Genomic DNA, 12,632 nt, shown 5'->3' on the forward strand with positions numbered 1-12,632 from the left:
AACATTTATTGACGGGATAAACAGGCCCTCTGTCCATTAGGGCAGGTGTGCTTTTCGGCGTGGAGCTCGTCAGAGTGCGTTTTATTTGGAGATAGCGCTGCGAGTGCTCCAAGCTTATGCCCAGTGGGTGATGATTGCTACATGCCAGGGCAGTTCTAAGCTCTCCTAGGTGCTATTTGCCAACAGCGCATATCACTGTCAGCCTATCTGCTTCACGGGCCAAAGTGCAAAGGGGCTCAGGGCCTGAGTCAGCAGCCAGTGTTTCCTTCCGGTGCCCGGATCCTTCCTTGGGGGGCTGCAAGCTAGAGGTTCTCTCTGGCCCAGGCAGCCTGCACGGGTAACTGAAATCCTGCAGCACCCCCCCCCCCACCCCGTGCCCCAGCGTGTCTCTATCAGGGCCTGGTCTCTGCTGCTGCTGATGCTGACAGGCCCCCAAGCGCCCCAGACACACCTTCCCAGGGTTGCAGCAGTTTCTGCTTCCTGCTTCCAGCTCAGTGCTGGTGCTACTGTGGAGTAAACAGGGTTAGTAGAGAGAGAGGGGGAGAGAGAGAGAGAGAGAGAGAGAGAGAGAGAGAGGGAGGGAGGGAGGGCGGGCGGTGCATATTCAAATCATCAGTCAGCCAGAGCCTGCTGGGAGCCCATTTCTGCAGGCCCACTGACTGCTGGCTGCTGCCCCCGATGGTTGGAGAAGGGCCAGGCTGGGCTAGGCCACACAGCAAGGGCCAAGCCCTCCTCCGGTGCTCCTTCTGATGATGTCTCCCTGAGTGTCTGAGGTCGAGAAAAAGCCCGCCCGCAGAACTGGCCAGAGAGGTCTCTGGCCGATCGTGGCCGATCAGGGGCGTGAAGGGCGGCAGGCAGGCCACCGGCGCAGCAGGCAGCGCAGGGGACGTGCACCTCAAGGCCTTGGCCACCATCTCTCCCTTGGCTTTCAGTGTACCTCAGAATGCCTTTGCTGTTCCGGATCAGGGGAGAGAAGCAACCTTTTCTTAGCAGGTGGGGTCTGTGCTACAGACACGTGGCATTTTCCCAACTGGTTCACAAGCCAACCCCCACCCTTTACAGCGCAGACACAGAAAGCATTTGCTGCTGGTTGGGATTTTCGGGATGGGCCCCTGCTGCTGATGTATTAGGATGGACTTTGGCCAGTCTTTCTTTCTTATACCGACGGCCCGCCCATAAAATTAAAGCACCTTTGCAGGCACAGATGCTCTTAGGGATTTAAATGTAACAGCAGGACCCAAAAAGCAAGGAATGAACCCGAGCCAGATAGGAGTCGACCCTACAATCTTCTGATCCGTACGTAGTCAGACGCCTCATACTGGCCCTCTTGTGTCCCACCTCATCCTCCTCCGCGCAGGCCTTCCAGGGGCCTTTCTGAGGTAGGTGCGCCTGCAAGCCCTGCTGGACCTGATTTTCTAGCCCACGCGCATCACACCCTGACGCTGTTGATAATGCAGCTAACCCCCGGCCCATAGCTGTTGTAAGGGAGAACCTGGACCTGCCAAAGGGAACCAGACCCACGGTGACTTAAAAGCCAAGGGCACTGAAGCCAGCCCCGCCAAAGGAACATTTTAAGTCAGCCTCTGAATGCAAGCAGGGGGCCATCCTGCGCCCCCTGGGGGCGGGGGGGGGGACTGACATGCCGGCCAGCTGCCTCCTCTTGCCTTCTCTTGGAACAGCCCATGGGCCCCCAAACAAAGCCCCCTGACAGGCAGGCCCTCTGTGTTTCCTCTGGCTTGTGGGACTACTGTAATGCACCCAGGCATTGTGCTGGGATCAATCACTTTGCATACAGACTGCACCATGAGCCTTTGCAACTACATTGCTCCGGCAAGCATTCCAAAAATAACAAAAACTCACCTCTCGGACCAGCGCAGCAGTGAATAAGCGCGGACCATTGCTCTCTGGCTCCGTTTCATATCATTCCCCCAAAAGCAAGCGCTTTCTGTCTCAAGAAATGCCCATTGTATGCCACCCTATGTCCAGAGATCATAGATCTGGGGGGGTTTATGTATGGGCTGGGTCAACCTTCAGTCTGTGCTCGCTTCGGCAGCACATATACTAAAATTGGAACGATACAGAGAAGATTAGCATGGCCCCTGCGCAAGGATGACACGCAAATTCGTGAAGCGTTCCATATTTTGGACACATAGCAGGACAGACATGTTCTTTAGCTGCAACATTTATTGACGGGATAAACAGGCCCTCTGTCCATTAGGGCAGGTGTGCTTTTCGGCGTGGAGCTCGTCAGAGTGCGTTTTATTTGGAGATAGCGCTGCGAGTGCTCCAAGCTTATGCCCAGTGGGTGATGATTGCTACATGCCAGGGCAGTTCTAAGCTCTCCTAGGTGCTATTTGCCAACAGCGCATATCACTGTCAGCCTATCTGCTTCACGGGCCAAAGTGCAAAGGGGCTCAGGGCCTGAGTCAGCAGCCAGTGTTTCCTTCCGGTGCCCGGATCCTTCCTTGGGGGGCTGCAAGCTAGAGGTTCTCTCTGGCCCAGGCAGCCTGCACGGGTAACTGAAATCCTGCAGCACCCCCCCCCCCCCCGTGCCCCAGCGTGTCTCTATCAGGGCCTGGTCTCTGCTGCTGCTGATGCTGACAGGCCCCCAAGCGCCCCAGACACACCTTCCCAGGGTTGCAGCAGTTTCTGCTTCCTGCTTCCAGCTCAGTGCTGGTGCTACTGTGGAGTAAACAGGGTTAGTAGAGAGAGAGGGGGAGAGAGAGAGAGAGAGAGAGAGAGAGAGAGAGAGAGGGAGGGAGGGAGGGCGGGCGGTGCATATTCAAATCATCAGTCAGCCAGAGCCTGCTGGGAGCCCATTTCTGCAGGCCCACTGACTGCTGGCTGCTGCCCCCGATGGTTGGAGAAGGGCCAGGCTGGGCTAGGCCACACAGCAAGGGCCAAGCCCTCCTCCGGTGCTCCTTCTGATGATGTCTCCCTGAGTGTCTGAGGTCGAGAAAAAGCCCGCCCGCAGAACTGGCCAGAGAGGTCTCTGGCCGATCGTGGCCGATCAGGGGCGTGAAGGGCGGCAGGCAGGCCACCGGCGCAGCAGGCAGCGCAGGGGACGTGCACCTCAAGGCCTTGGCCACCATCTCTCCCTTGGCTTTCAGTGTACCTCAGAATGCCTTTGCTGTTCCGGATCAGGGGAGAGAAGCAACCTTTTCTTAGCAGGTGGGGTCTGTGCTACAGACACGTGGCATTTTCCCAACTGGTTCACAAGCCAACCCCCACCCTTTACAGCGCAGACACAGAAAGCATTTGCTGCTGGTTGGGATTTTCGGGATGGGCCCCTGCTGCTGATGTATTAGGATGGACTTTGGCCAGTCTTTCTTTCTTATACCGACGGCCCGCCCATAAAATTAAAGCACCTTTGCAGGCACAGATGCTCTTAGGGATTTAAATGTAACAGCAGGACCCAAAAAGCAAGGAATGAACCCGAGCCAGATAGGAGTCGACCCTACAATCTTCTGATCCGTACGTAGTCAGACGCCTCATACTGGCCCTCTTGTGTCCCACCTCATCCTCCTCCGCGCAGGCCTTCCAGGGGCCTTTCTGAGGTAGGTGCGCCTGCAAGCCCTGCTGGACCTGATTTTCTAGCCCACGCGCATCACACCCTGACGCTGTTGATAATGCAGCTAACCCCCGGCCCATAGCTGTTGTAAGGGAGAACCTGGACCTGCCAAAGGGAACCAGACCCACGGTGACTTAAAAGCCAAGGGCACTGAAGCCAGCCCCGCCAAAGGAACATTTTAAGTCAGCCTCTGAATGCAAGCAGGGGGCCATCCTGCGCCCCCTGGGGGCGGGGGGGGGGACTGACATGCCGGCCAGCTGCCTCCTCTTGCCTTCTCTTGGAACAGCCCATGGGCCCCCAAACAAAGCCCCCTGACAGGCAGGCCCTCTGTGTTTCCTCTGGCTTGTGGGACTACTGTAATGCACCCAGGCATTGTGCTGGGATCAATCACTTTGCATACAGACTGCACCATGAGCCTTTGCAACTACATTGCTCCGGCAAGCATTCCAAAAATAACAAAAACTCACCTCTCGGACCAGCGCAGCAGTGAATAAGCGCGGACCATTGCTCTCTGCCTCCGTTTCATATCATTCCCCCAAAAGCAAGCGCTTTCTGTCTCAAGAAATGCCCATTGTATGCCACCCTATGTCCAGAGATCATAGATCTGGGGGGGTTTATGTATGGGCTGGGTCAACCTTCAGTCTGTGCTCGCTTCGGCAGCACATATACTAAAATTGGAACGATACAGAGAAGATTAGCATGGCCCCTGCGCAAGGATGACACGCAAATTCGTGAAGCGTTCCATATTTTGGACACATAGCAGGACAGACATGTTCTTTAGCTGCAACATTTATTGACGGGATAAACAGGCCCTCTGTCCATTAGGGCAGGTGTGCTTTTCGGCGTGGAGCTCGTCAGAGTGCGTTTTATTTGGAGATAGCGCTGCGAGTGCTCCAAGCTTATGCCCAGTGGGTGATGATTGCTACATGCCAGGGCAGTTCTAAGCTCTCCTAGGTGCTATTTGCCAACAGCGCATATCACTGTCAGCCTATCTGCTTCACGGGCCAAAGTGCAAAGGGGCTCAGGGCCTGAGTCAGCAGCCAGTGTTTCCTTCCGGTGCCCGGATCCTTCCTTGGGGGGCTGCAAGCTAGAGGTTCTCTCTGGCCCAGGCAGCCTGCACGGGTAACTGAAATCCTGCAGCACCCCCCCCCCCGTGCCCCAGCGTGTCTCTATCAGGGCCTGGTCTCTGCTGCTGCTGATGCTGACAGGCCCCCAAGCGCCCCAGACACACCTTCCCAGGGTTGCAGCAGTTTCTGCTTCCTGCTTCCAGCTCAGTGCTGGTGCTACTGTGGAGTAAACAGGGTTAGTAGAGAGAGAGGGGGAGAGAGAGAGAGAGAGAGAGAGAGAGAGAGAGAGAGAGGGAGGGAGGGAGGGAGGGAGGGCGGTGCATATTCAAATCATCAGTCAGCCAGAGCCTGCTGGGAGCCCATTTCTGCAGGCCCACTGACTGCTGGCTGCTGCCCCCGATGGTTGGAGAAGGGCCAGGCTGGGCTAGGCCACACAGCAAGGGCCAAGCCCTCCTCCGGTGCTCCTTCTGATGATGTCTCCCTGAGTGTCTGAGGTCGAGAAAAAGCCCGCCCGCAGAACTGGCCAGAGAGGTCTCTGGCCGATCAGGGGCGTGAAGGGCGGCAGGCAGGCCACCGGCGCAGCAGGCAGCGCAGGGGACGTGCACCTCAAGGCCTTGGCCACCATCTCTCCCTTGGCTTTCAGTGTACCTCAGAATGCCTTTGCTGTTCCGGATCAGGGGAGAGAAGCAACCTTTTCTTAGCAGGTGGGGTCTGTGCTACAGACACGTGGCATTTTCCCAACTGGTTCACAAGCCAACCCCCACCCTTTACAGCGCAGACACAGAAAGCATTTGCTGCTGGTTGGGATTTTCGGGATGGGCCCCTGCTGCTGATGTATTAGGATGGACTTTGGCCAGTCTTTCTTTCTTATACCGACGGCCCGCCCATAAAATTAAAGCACCTTTGCAGGCACAGATGCTCTTAGGGATTTAAATGTAACAGCAGGACCCAAAAAGCAAGGAATGAACCCGAGCCAGATAGGAGTCGACCCTACAATCTTCTGATCCGTACGTAGTCAGACGCCTCATACTGGCCCTCTTGTGTCCCACCTCATCCTCCTCCGCGCAGGCCTTCCAGGGGCCTTTCTGAGGTAGGTGCGCCTGCAAGCCCTGCTGGACCTGATTTTCTAGCCCACGCGCATCACACCCTGACGCTGTTGATAATGCAGCTAACCCCCGGCCCATAGCTGTTGTAAGGGAGAACCTGGACCTGCCAAAGGGAACCAGACCCACGGTGACTTAAAAGCCAAGGGCACTGAAGCCAGCCCCGCCAAAGGAACATTTTAAGTCAGCCTCTGAATGCAAGCAGGGGGCCATCCTGCGCCCCCTGGGGGCGGGGGGGGGGACTGACATGCCGGCCAGCTGCCTCCTCTTGCCTTCTCTTGGAACAGCCCATGGGCCCCCAAACAAAGCCCCCTGACAGGCAGGCCCTCTGTGTTTCCTCTGGCTTGTGGGACTACTGTAATGCACCCAGGCATTGTGCTGGGATCAATCACTTTGCATACAGACTGCACCATGAGCCTTTGCAACTACATTGCTCCGGCAAGCATTCCAAAAATAACAAAAACTCACCTCTCGGACCAGCGCAGCAGTGAATAAGCGCGGACCATTGCTCTCTGGCTCCGTTTCATATCATTCCCCCAAAAGCAAGCGCTTTCTGTCTCAAGAAATGCCCATTGTATGCCACCCTATGTCCAGAGATCATAGATCTGGGGGGGTTTATGTATGGGCTGGGTCAACCTTCAGTCTGTGCTCGCTTCGGCAGCACATATACTAAAATTGGAACGATACAGAGAAGATTAGCATGGCCCCTGCGCAAGGATGACACGCAAATTCGTGAAGCGTTCCATATTTTGGACACATAGCAGGACAGACATGTTCTTTAGCTGCAACATTTATTGACGGGATAAACAGGCCCTCTGTCCATTAGGGCAGGTGTGCTTTTCGGCGTGGAGCTCGTCAGAGTGCGTTTTATTTGGAGATAGCGCTGCGAGTGCTCCAAGCTTATGCCCAGTGGGTGATGATTGCTACATGCCAGGGCAGTTCTAAGCTCTCCTAGGTGCTATTTGCCAACAGCGCATATCACTGTCAGCCTATCTGCTTCACGGGCCAAAGTGCAAAGGGGCTCAGGGCCTGAGTCAGCAGCCAGTGTTTCCTTCCGGTGCCCGGATCCTTCCTTGGGGGGCTGCAAGCTAGAGGTTCTCTCTGGCCCAGGCAGCCTGCACGGGTAACTGAAATCCTGCAGCACCCCCCCCCCCCCCGTGCCCCAGCGTGTCTCTATCAGGGCCTGGTCTCTGCTGCTGCTGATGCTGACAGGCCCCCAAGCGCCCCAGACACACCTTCCCAGGGTTGCAGCAGTTTCTGCTTCCTGCTTCCAGCTCAGTGCTGGTGCTACTGTGGAGTAAACAGGGTTAGTAGAGAGAGAGGGGGAGAGAGAGAGAGAGAGAGAGAGAGAGAGAGAGAGAGAGGGAGGGAGGGAGGGCGGGCGGTGCATATTCAAATCATCAGTCAGCCAGAGCCTGCTGGGAGCCCATTTCTGCAGGCCCACTGACTGCTGGCTGCTGCCCCCGATGGTTGGAGAAGGGCCAGGCTGGGCTAGGCCACACAGCAAGGGCCAAGCCCTCCTCCGGTGCTCCTTCTGATGATGTCTCCCTGAGTGTCTGAGGTCGAGAAAAAGCCCGCCCGCAGAACTGGCCAGAGAGGTCTCTGGCCGATCGTGGCCGATCAGGGGCGTGAAGGGCGGCAGGCAGGCCACCGGCGCAGCAGGCAGCGCAGGGGACGTGCACCTCAAGGCCTTGGCCACCATCTCTCCCTTGGCTTTCAGTGTACCTCAGAATGCCTTTGCTGTTCCGGATCAGGGGAGAGAAGCAACCTTTTCTTAGCAGGTGGGGTCTGTGCTACAGACACGTGGCATTTTCCCAACTGGTTCACAAGCCAACCCCCACCCTTTACAGCGCAGACACAGAAAGCATTTGCTGCTGGTTGGGATTTTCGGGATGGGCCCCTGCTGCTGATGTATTAGGATGGACTTTGGCCAGTCTTTCTTTCTTATACCGACGGCCCGCCCATAAAATTAAAGCACCTTTGCAGGCACAGATGCTCTTAGGGATTTAAATGTAACAGCAGGACCCAAAAAGCAAGGAATGAACCCGAGCCAGATAGGAGTCGACCCTACAATCTTCTGATCCGTACGTAGTCAGACGCCTCATACTGGCCCTCTTGTGTCCCACCTCATCCTCCTCCGCGCAGGCCTTCCAGGGGCCTTTCTGAGGTAGGTGCGCCTGCAAGCCCTGCTGGACCTGATTTTCTAGCCCACGCGCATCACACCCTGACGCTGTTGATAATGCAGCTAACCCCCGGCCCATAGCTGTTGTAAGGGAGAACCTGGACCTGCCAAAGGGAACCAGACCCACGGTGACTTAAAAGCCAAGGGCACTGAAGCCAGCCCCGCCAAAGGAACATTTTAAGTCAGCCTCTGAATGCAAGCAGGGGGCCATCCTGCGCCCCCTGGGGGCGGGGGGGGGGACTGACATGCCGGCCAGCTGCCTCCTCTTGCCTTCTCTTGGAACAGCCCATGGGCCCCCAAACAAAGCCCCCTGACAGGCAGGCCCTCTGTGTTTCCTCTGGCTTGTGGGACTACTGTAATGCACCCAGGCATTGTGCTGGGATCAATCACTTTGCATACAGACTGCACCATGAGCCTTTGCAACTACATTGCTCCGGCAAGCATTCCAAAAATAACAAAAACTCACCTCTCGGACCAGCGCAGCAGTGAATAAGCGCGGACCATTGCTCTCTGCCTCCGTTTCATATCATTCCCCCAAAAGCAAGCGCTTTCTGTCTCAAGAAATGCCCATTGTATGCCACCCTATGTCCAGAGATCATAGATCTGGGGGGGTTTATGTATGGGCTGGGTCAACCTTCAGTCTGTGCTCGCTTCGGCAGCACATATACTAAAATTGGAACGATACAGAGAAGATTAGCATGGCCCCTGCGCAAGGATGACACGCAAATTCGTGAAGCGTTCCATATTTTGGACACATAGCAGGACAGACATGTTCTTTAGCTGCAACATTTATTGACGGGATAAACAGGCCCTCTGTCCATTAGGGCAGGTGTGCTTTTCGGCGTGGAGCTCGTCAGAGTGCGTTTTATTTGGAGATAGCGCTGCGAGTGCTCCAAGCTTATGCCCAGTGGGTGATGATTGCTACATGCCAGGGCAGTTCTAAGCTCTCCTAGGTGCTATTTGCCAACAGCGCATATCACTGTCAGCCTATCTGCTTCACGGGCCAAAGTGCAAAGGGGCTCAGGGCCTGAGTCAGCAGCCAGTGTTTCCTTCCGGTGCCCGGATCCTTCCTTGGGGGGCTGCAAGCTAGAGGTTCTCTCTGGCCCAGGCAGCCTGCACGGGTAACTGAAATCCTGCAGCACCCCCCCCCCCCGTGCCCCAGCGTGTCTCTATCAGGGCCTGGTCTCTGCTGCTGCTGATGCTGACAGGCCCCCAAGCGCCCCAGACACACCTTCCCAGGGTTGCAGCAGTTTCTGCTTCCTGCTTCCAGCTCAGTGCTGGTGCTACTGTGGAGTAAACAGGGTTAGTAGAGAGAGAGGGGGAGAGAGAGAGAGAGAGAGAGAGAGAGAGAGAGAGAGGGAGGGAGGGAGGGAGGGAGGGCGGTGCATATTCAAATCATCAGTCAGCCAGAGCCTGCTGGGAGCCCATTTCTGCAGGCCCACTGACTGCTGGCTGCTGCCCCCGATGGTTGGAGAAGGGCCAGGCTGGGCTAGGCCACACAGCAAGGGCCAAGCCCTCCTCCGGTGCTCCTTCTGATGATGTCTCCCTGAGTGTCTGAGGTCGAGAAAAAGCCCGCCCGCAGAACTGGCCAGAGAGGTCTCTGGCCGATCAGGGGCGTGAAGGGCGGCAGGCAGGCCACCGGCGCAGCAGGCAGCGCAGGGGACGTGCACCTCAAGGCCTTGGCCACCATCTCTCCCTTGGCTTTCAGTGTACCTCAGAATGCCTTTGCTGTTCCGGATCAGGGGAGAGAAGCAACCTTTTCTTAGCAGGTGGGGTCTGTGCTACAGACACGTGGCATTTTCCCAACTGGTTCACAAGCCAACCCCCACCCTTTACAGCGCAGACACAGAAAGCATTTGCTGCTGGTTGGGATTTTCGGGATGGGCCCCTGCTGCTGATGTATTAGGATGGACTTTGGCCAGTCTTTCTTTCTTATACCGACGGCCCGCCCATAAAATTAAAGCACCTTTGCAGGCACAGATGCTCTTAGGGATTTAAATGTAACAGCAGGACCCAAAAAGCAAGGAATGAACCCGAGCCAGATAGGAGTCGACCCTACAATCTTCTGATCCGTACGTAGTCAGACGCCTCATACTGGCCCTCTTGTGTCCCACCTCATCCTCCTCCGCGCAGGCCTTCCAGGGGCCTTTCTGAGGTAGGTGCGCCTGCAAGCCCTGCTGGACCTGATTTTCTAGCCCACGCGCATCACACCCTGACGCTGTTGATAATGCAGCTAACCCCCGGCCCATAGCTGTTGTAAGGGAGAACCTGGACCTGCCAAAGGGAACCAGACCCACGGTGACTTAAAAGCCAAGGGCACTGAAGCCAGCCCCGCCAAAGGAACATTTTAAGTCAGCCTCTGAATGCAAGCAGGGGGCCATCCTGCGCCCCCTGGGGGCGGGGGGGGGGACTGACATGCCGGCCAGCTGCCTCCTCTTGCCTTCTCTTGGAACAGCCCATGGGCCCCCAAACAAAGCCCCCTGACAGGCAGGCCCTCTGTGTTTCCTCTGGCTTGTGGGACTACTGTAATGCACCCAGGCATTGTGCTGGGATCAATCACTTTGCATACAGACTGCACCATGAGCCTTTGCAACTACATTGCTCCGGCAAGCATTCCAAAAATAACAAAAACTCACCTCTCGGACCAGCGCAGCAGTGAATAAGCGCGGACCATTGCTCTCTGGCTCCGTTTCATATCATTCCCCCAAAAGCAAGCGCTTTCTGTCTCAAGAAATGCCCATTGTATGCCACCCTATGTCCAGAGATCATAGATCTGGGGGGGTTTATGTATGGGCTGGGTCAACCTTCAGTCTGTGCTCGCTTCGGCAGCACATATACTAAAATTGGAACGATACAGAGAAGATTAGCATGGCCCCTGCGCAAGGATGACACGCAAATTCGTGAAGCGTTCCATATTTTGGACACATAGCAGGACAGACATGTTCTTTAGCTGCAACATTTATTGACGGGATAAACAGGCCCTCTGTCCATTAGGGCAGGTGTGCTTTTCGGCGTGGAGCTCGTCAGAGTGCGTTTTATTTGGAGATAGCGCTGCGAGTGCTCCAAGCTTATGCCCAGTGGGTGATGATTGCTACATGCCAGGGCAGTTCTAAGCTCTCCTAGGTGCTATTTGCCAACAGCGCATATCACTGTCAGCCTATCTGCTTCACGGGCCAAAGTGCAAAGGGGCTCAGGGCCTGAGTCAGCAGCCAGTGTTTCCTTCCGGTGCCCGGATCCTTCCTTGGGGGGCTGCAAGCTAGAGGTTCTCTCTGGCCCAGGCAGCCTGCACGGGTAACTGAAATCCTGCAGCACCCCCCCCCCACCCCGTGCCCCAGCGTGTCTCTATCAGGGCCTGGTCTCTGCTGCTGCTGATGCTGACAGGCCCCCAAGCGCCCCAGACACACCTTCCCAGGGTTGCAGCAGTTTCTGCTTCCTGCTTCCAGCTCAGTGCTGGTGCTACTGTGGAGTAAACAGGGTTAGTAGAGAGAGAGGGGGAGAGAGAGAGAGAGAGAGAGAGAGAGAGAGAGGGAGGGAGGGAGGGCGGGCGGTGCATATTCAAATCATCAGTCAGCCAGAGCCTGCTGGGAGCCCATTTCTGCAGGCCCACTGACTGCTGGCTGCTGCCCCCGATGGTTGGAGAAGGGCCAGGCTGGGCTAGGCCACACAGCAAGGGCCAAGCCCTCCTCCGGTGCTCCTTCTGATGATGTCTCCCTGAGTGTCTGAGGTCGAGAAAAAGCCCGCCCGCAGAACTGGCCAGAGAGGTCTCTGGCCGATCGTGGCCGATCAGGGGCGTGAAGGGCGGCAGGCAGGCCACCGGCGCAGCAGGCAGCGCAGGGGACGTGCACCTCAAGGCCTTGGCCACCATCTCTCCCTTGGCTTTCAGTGTACCTCAGAATGCCTTTGCTGTTCCGGATCAGGGGAGAGAAGCAACCTTTTCTTAGCAGGTGGGGTCTGTGCTACAGACACGTGGCATTTTCCCAACTGGTTCACAAGCCAACCCCCACCCTTTACAGCGCAGACACAGAAAGCATTTGCTGCTGGTTGGGATTTTCGGGATGGGCCCCTGCTGCTGATGTATTAGGATGGACTTTGGCCAGTCTTTCTTTCTTATACCGACGGCCCGCCCATAAAATTAAAGCACCTTTGCAGGCACAGATGCTCTTAGGGATTTAAATGTAACAGCAGGACCCAAAAAGCAAGGAATGAACCCGAGCCAGATAGGAGTCGACCCTACAATCTTCTGATCCGTACGTAGTCAGACGCCTCATACTGGCCCTCTTGTGTCCCACCTCATCCTCCTCCGCGCAGGCCTTCCAGGGGCCTTTCTGAGGTAGGTGCGCCTGCAAGCCCTGCTGGACCTGATTTTCTAGCCCACGCGCATCACACCCTGACGCTGTTGATAATGCAGCTAACCCCCGGCCCATAGCTGTTGTAAGGGAGAACCTGGACCTGCCAAAGGGAACCAGACCCACGGTGACTTAAAAGCCAAGGGCACTGAAGCCAGCCCCGCCAAAGGAACATTTTAAGTCAGCCTCTGAATGCAAGCAGGGGGCCATCCTGCGCCCCCTGGGGGCGGGGGGGGGGACTGACATGCCGGCCAGCTGCCTCCTCTTGCCTTCTCTTGGAACAGCCCATGGGCCCCCAAACAAAGCCCCCTGACAGGCAGGCCCTCTGTGTTTCCTCTGGCTTGTGGGACTACTGTAATGCAC

The 12,632-nt window shown here is 56.5% G+C and overlaps 5 non-coding genes across 5 annotated transcripts; all 5 read left to right on the plus strand.

The window, feature by feature from the left end:
• The first annotated feature begins 2,037 nt into the window (after window positions 1-2,037).
• Window positions 2,038-2,144, plus strand: LOC138568498 (U6 spliceosomal RNA). Its single transcript, XR_011302834.1, has one exon. It is a non-coding gene; the product is annotated as a U6 spliceosomal RNA (small nuclear RNA).
• A 2,071-nt stretch (window positions 2,145-4,215) lies between these two features.
• On the plus strand, window positions 4,216-4,322 carry LOC138568499 (U6 spliceosomal RNA). The gene has a single exon (XR_011302835.1). It is a non-coding gene; the product is annotated as a U6 spliceosomal RNA (small nuclear RNA).
• A 2,064-nt stretch (window positions 4,323-6,386) lies between these two features.
• Window positions 6,387-6,493, plus strand: LOC138568500 (U6 spliceosomal RNA). Its single transcript, XR_011302836.1, has one exon. It is a non-coding gene; the product is annotated as a U6 spliceosomal RNA (small nuclear RNA).
• A 2,073-nt stretch (window positions 6,494-8,566) lies between these two features.
• LOC138568502 (U6 spliceosomal RNA) lies at window positions 8,567-8,673 on the plus strand. The gene has a single exon (XR_011302837.1). It is a non-coding gene; the product is annotated as a U6 spliceosomal RNA (small nuclear RNA).
• A 2,063-nt stretch (window positions 8,674-10,736) lies between these two features.
• On the plus strand, window positions 10,737-10,843 carry LOC138568503 (U6 spliceosomal RNA). The gene has a single exon (XR_011302838.1). It is a non-coding gene; the product is annotated as a U6 spliceosomal RNA (small nuclear RNA).
• The last annotated feature ends 1,789 nt before the right edge of the window (window positions 10,844-12,632 follow it).

This window comes from Ambystoma mexicanum, chromosome 2p (genome assembly GCF_040938575.1).
Source record: "Ambystoma mexicanum isolate Mex_15411 chromosome 2p, UKY_AmexF1_1, whole genome shotgun sequence".
Classification (NCBI taxonomy): Eukaryota; Metazoa; Chordata; class Amphibia; order Caudata; family Ambystomatidae; genus Ambystoma; species Ambystoma mexicanum.